At 32.8% G+C, this 6,440-nt stretch overlaps 1 long non-coding RNA gene across 1 annotated transcript; it reads right to left on the bottom strand.

The window, feature by feature from the left end:
• Positions 1-567: 567 nt before the first annotated feature.
• LOC134264466 (uncharacterized) lies at positions 568-5,543 on the bottom strand. Its single transcript, XR_009991524.1, has 5 exons — positions 5,263-5,543; positions 2,967-3,049; positions 1,983-2,085; positions 1,239-1,389; positions 568-746 (listed from the first exon to the last, which is right to left on the bottom strand). It is a non-coding gene; the product is annotated as an uncharacterized LOC134264466 (long non-coding RNA).
• Between the last annotated feature and the right edge of the window lie 897 nt (positions 5,544-6,440).

The raw sequence follows: 6,440 nt of genomic DNA, 5'->3' as shown, positions 1-6,440 counted from the left end.
ATGGAAACTTGGTGGAATCTTTAGGTTTCCTTATACGGGAAACTACATGGAAGCTCGGGAAACCTCATTATTCCTAAAGTTTCCTTGACTCAGGAAACCATATGGAATCGGAGCGTAGTGGTTTCCGTGGAATGGAAACTTGATGGAATCTTTAGGTTTCCTTATACGGGAAACTACATGGAAGCTCGGGAAACCTCACGATTCCTAAAGTTTCCTCGACTCAGGAAACCATATGGAATATGAGCGTAGTGGTTTCTGTGGAATGGAAACTTGATGGAATCTTAAGGTTTTCTTTTATGGGAAACTACATGGAAGCTCGTGAACCCTTATGATTCCTGAAGCTTCCTTGCCTCAGGAAACTATATGGAACTTTTGTAGCACTTTCTGTGTGGCGGAAACTTGGTGGAATTATCTGGAGTCCCATTCCTGGTGGAAATTACTGGGAAACTTTAAGATTCCCCAACTTTTCTAAAGAAAGCAATGTGAAATGATGCGTATTCTTTTAAAAATCTATCAAAAAAATTTATTACATGTAAAAGAAAAAAGCATTACCATTTTAAATGTTTAATAATTCATTTGATGTACAAAAACTGTAACTGAATTTTTCAATGATATCAAAATATTAAATAAATTCATATATCTTAGATAAACAATTGAACAGTCTTTCACATTTAAGTCCATTCATAAGGGTCATTAAGTACTTCTTTCAACATCAGTTTCCTGGTTCTCTTCACATCACCTATGATCTGCAATATTCATACAAAATTATTATATGATGTCAGAATTATAATGCTTGAATATAACTTAGAAATCTGAAAGATCAGTCAATGTCCTTTAATATATCAATATCAATAATTACTTTCCATGACCATGATACATATGATTTCAGCATTTAATGTATCTCTTTAATATTTAATGCTTTATGATAAGTGAAAAAAAATAACATAATATAAATAATGTTTTCAGCCTTATTATGTCATTGAGAATATATTACTACATGTATCTCATACTAAGAACCCTGCTTTAAGTTTGATTAGTTTGAGAGAAAACATACCCTTTATAATAACAAAAATATTAGAGAGAGATTTTTTTTAAAATTTTGATATTCGACCTATGAATTGGTTGAAGATCATTGCAGACCCTCCACCCCATTACACAAAAGCTAGATTACACCAAGAGAGAAATATACTCTGGATTACGACTTTAAATAAAGATATACAGTACATTTTGATACTGACCTTTGACCTAGAAAATTAGTCCAAGGTCACTCTTCATCCTCTATCCACAGGCTCTCTGTAGTTTAAGTTTGAGAGAGAAATATGCTCAGAACAAGTGATATCAGATGGAGTGATGGGTAGACACTGTCTTAGGGCATCCACAGAACAGGACCTAAAAATAATGCAATATATATGTATTACAGTATATATACACATGTACTTGTATGTTAATGATTTATCATATGCTGAATTGGACACATATGATTTTATCATGGTTTAAGTATACATGTATCTTATGAGTAATTTTATACCGGTATTGCATGTACGCTCAGTTTATTTAAGAAATAAATAACAAGTTTATAAACTTCAATGGGAGAGATACCACAAATGTATATATAAACAAGTAATTTAATTTTTTTTTTTACATATATTGACCAACATTATTTACATCCATTCACCATGTTCATGAATTGGCTGATCAAAATTCAGTCAGTTTTAGATCTATATGATATACCATAAAGGACTTTGAGTTTCACATTTACAAAAGTTATTCCCCTTCGCAAGGTCGATCTGGGGTCAACCGGCTTAAGACGCTGTTTTCCCTCTTTAACCGTATCAACGTTGAAGGACAATATCTTAGAAATAAAATCTGTATGAACATATTCATTATGATTTTCATGTTGCCCCCATACTCTGGCAATACAGATACAGATCGTAATTGTCCAATATTTTTGAAGATTGAAAATATATTAACAAGTAACTTACAAAAGACAAAGTGGGAAAAATGAGCGATACGCCGACAATTGGAGAAAACTCTTAGGAAAGTGAAATTAGTCTATTGGTGATGACAATTCCTGTTTTAATGTCACTGAAAAATTAAGAGACATTAAAAATTTAAGCCCTGATTGTCATACACGCATGCTGTTTTTTCATCCTTATAACCTTTTAGTATCATAAAATTTACCAAAATTTAATACTTCAAATAATTTCATTGAATATCTATAAAATACAGGAAACTCTAAAAACTTAGTGACTTGCAGAAATTATTCCTTGGAGAGAAAAAAATCTATCATATTTCATATAAATATATGCATAATGAGCCTTTTTTATGCATTTAGAACATATGGTATGTGCCTCATTTCCCCAAGAAATTTTCAAAGACAATGGACTATCTGTAAGCAGAAATCATAGCTGTTTACTTACATTGGAAAAATTTATGAAAATAACTAATTTCCTATTTTTTTAATTTTAAATAATGCTAAAAATAATTTAATCTATTAAAAATAATCTAACTGACTGTAAAATAACATTTTTCATAATCTTAATCTAAGGGCAGATCACTCTAACTTCAAAACACTACCTGATATTAAAGTAGAACTCTTTAGTGTGCAGTTTTTAGAGCTTCCTTTAAGTAATCAAAATACTGACCAGCAAGAAATCAGTTAATAAGCATTTCCTTTTTTTCATTCAATTTTTTGGAGAGATCTCAGAGTTTTTTCCTTTTCAATTCAGGTTCAAGACGACAAAGTTTTATTGAAGTGTATGTATTAGAGAACTGATTGTATGTCAATCATAGCAATACACACATAACATGGAGGGGGCGAATTGTTTCAGCCCTAGCTTTTACATAAAACTTCTTGTAGCTCACAGCTGATATACCACGGTTCAGTATTTAAATAAAATTTAGAATCTTTTTTTTTTTTAGGCAATTGTCATATACATACTAATCATGAATGAATTATTACTTACCAAATGACCACATCCTGAATCATCATGCATTTTCTATGATTTTATCTCACTGGTTTTCTTTTAACGTCACAGTTTTCTTCTCTCTGAAATGATAAATTATGTCCAGGTACTATTGCATTCTAATTTAAACTAATTATGTAATAGCATTAGCAACAACCGGGATGGAAGAAAAAATAACCAGAAGTCTCTGTCGAGACTGTGGCTCTACTGGTTCAGGATTCTCCATCATTTGAGATTTTACTGTGTTGCAGAGTTCACGCGAAGCACTAATATTTTGCGGTATTTTCGCGAACAAATTCGCAATTGAATCACAATTTATTATAATTACAAAAGATTACAAGCACACACTTATTTAAAAATCGCTAATTCGTTACACAAATGGTATGGTCTTACATACTGATAAAAAAAAAACATTCTGAAAAGCAGAGGAAATTCCGACCGATAGTCTAACTACTTAACATTTTTGAGAGTAGATTTGCCGTGTTTATTTATCAGGTTTCTTGATCGAGCTACCGCATCACAAAAAAGGAACTTCAGAACAGTGAAATATTTAAAAGAGTTCTTTGAACATGCTGAAATTTCAAAATTTTCGGCAATGTATTTACATCAATTAAATGACTTTGGTACAATGTTATGTTTGGCGTACAGTGCTTACATAATTCTAGGGCTGTTGCTCTATATGAAAGATATATTTAAATATTTTTCATATATAATACAAAGTATTCCATTGCAACTACCAATTAACGGGTACATTGAATTGTGAAAACAATTTATTTGTCTTTGTTCCATCATGCATAAAGTCCGGCAAGGGTCTTGGAGATAATTGATTGATTACTCAAGGAGAAGCCCTAGTAATTAAGTGTTATAACTTTTTGAATTGAAAGACAGTAGAATTGTTTGATTAAAGTTTCGGTTAGAGAGAATTTGTGTATTTAGATTTTCTAATTATCACAACTCTTACTGTGTCGGCAAAGTTTTACTGTGTCGCATGCATGAAATTTGAATCGTTACTGTGTCGGAGAAATTTTTACTGTGTCGGGAGCAACACAGTAAAATAGCTCATGGAGAACCCTGTGGTTTGTACTTATCAAAGACTGATGCACAGAATTATGTATAGTCTACTTGTGTGCCAAGTTATATTGAAATCAGACTAAAATTTAAGGAGGAGTAGTGTTTGCAGACAGATGGACAGCTAGACAGACGGACGGACGCCGGACGCATTACTATCGCATAAGCTCTTCTGGTCTCTGACCAGTAGAGCTAAAAACAAGATGCGCTTGTGAAACACAGCAACAAAGTTCAAAAATGCAATTTTTTTTAGCATACAGGTCACAGTCAAGATCACATAATCATTGTCCTTGTTGCCATTTGAAAGCACTTCATTAGTGGAGTATGCATACTAAATATGAAGCCACTATCTCTTATAGTTCTAAAGTTATGGTGAAGGTTTAAGTTGACAACAGACACTCAGACAGACACACAGATAAACAGTTATGGCAAAAGTTTGAACATTATAACTGGGTATACACACAGCCACTTCGGGGTATCAAGGGTAAAATTCATCGCACAGCGGGACTGCATTTTGACTTAGAGGGATCAAGGGTTTCGAGAGATCAGGAGTTCGAGAAATCAAGAGCAAATCTGCTTAGTTATATAGAGGAAAAAATCGGGACCGGAGACTCACTTCAAGCGATCAAGAACTTCCGAGAAATTTAAGTTCAAGCCATCAAGAGTTACTTGTATATACAGATATAAGAAGCATGTTATTATTTGCAATTTTGACCTAATGACAGCTAAATCTGTTCAGTAAGACAATACCGTGTACATGTATGTAAGTAGTTTTATTGTGCATTATTTGCTATACATTGACCTACTCAGGTCAATAATTGTGAAAAAACTGATAATTCAAGCTGATGATTCATTTGCATTTCTTGACATACTATCAATATTAATTCACTATTAGGCTTTTCTTTTTTTACATCTTCATCTCAACAGGTTAGACATTACAAAAAAAAATCTTTTGAGCAGTAAACTATTTCAATAATCAATAAAACAAACCTAATCTCTTCAGAAAAGTGGACAGGCTTTCACCTACATTCACTTTTTTATGTATATTTTTCCTCCATATCATCGTCATGCATATGATTAAGGGTTATGCTATTCGCTACAATCTATTCCAACTGTTCTGATGAGGATATCCTTCATGAATAATCGGATAAGCTGAGATTGAAGACACTTTTTGTAAAAATATCGATGCTTTTATCAAAGTTTTGAACCAAAAATATGTAATTTATACCTTGCCATAAGTCGTAAGTTCCAGAAAACAAGAGTTGGCTATCCGAAAAGTCAGAAAACACATGTATTCAAACCGGATGTTCTACAGTCTGAATTTAACTACGAAACCATGCTCGGTGTAACTATTATCATCCGGATAATTTGAGCGGGGTTAAAAATATTTTTTTTTAATTCCGAAAAGTATTCATTTATATATAGAGAGAGAACATACATATGGAGCATACATTTTAATAAACATGATAAAAGGCGAAACGTTGCCATTTTACAACATACAGCATGCACATGCACGGCGCCTTTGGGGCCTCCGTAATCTAAGTTATGCTCAGAGACGTATACGTCTCTGGTTATGCTGTATCACTGTCTCAAATTTCTCTTTCTCTCTTTTTCTCTCTCTGCAATATATACACTTAACAATTTTAAACTTAGGTATCCAACTTTTCAAAATGGCGTCAGAACAAAAGTTGCCTCCGATAGTGAAGATTTGTTGTTGCCAAATATTACAACTATTTACCGTAAAAAGTTAACAAAAATATACGTACACTAATCCTTCATCGTTGGCCATTGCATTTATCACAGTCTTAAAGACACTGGGTGGTGAAACCATCTTAACTTTTCACATTTACCAGCTGCTTACACCTTCTTCTTCGTCCTTCTCGGTCCTCTAAAAATGGCGCCTCGGGAAATTGACCAATGAAATAAAGCGCCCAGAGAGCGATGCAGGATGGGAAATGTAAACTGTTTACATTAACTAGATTAATTAAAATTAATTTAATCTATTTTTTTTTTGGTTTATTAATCGAAGGATTGCTTAAACTTTACTTTACACAACACGAATAAAACTAAAAGTCGGGGACTTATTGAGACCGAATCCTAGATCAGCTACTGTTTTATGTGTAAGCGCCTCCTGTTTTCTCTCTATCTATCTATCTCTCTCTCTCAATCTCTTTGTATTCAGCATGTTCAGTGGGTATCTTATATTTATGTATGTTCATGTAAAAATATATAAAATTTTATATTTCATAGTGTGTCTGGCCTGTCAGCCATTAGTTCCTATATTATGTTCAATGGATTTCTTCCATTTATAAATATTCATGCTATTATGTGTATCAATTTATAGTGTGTTGGGGACGTCAGCCATCAGTCCTTATAGCGATCGTTTGTATAAATAATTATTATATT

This window comes from Saccostrea cucullata, unplaced genomic scaffold, assembly GCF_032062105.1.
Source record: "Saccostrea cucullata isolate Sc308-1 unplaced genomic scaffold, CSIRO_AGI_Scuc_v1 ctg10864, whole genome shotgun sequence".
NCBI lineage: Eukaryota > Metazoa > Mollusca > Bivalvia > Ostreida > Ostreidae > Saccostrea > Saccostrea cuccullata.
Note: the sequence above shows the minus strand (reverse complement) of the source record. Positions and strands in the feature narration are given on the sequence as shown.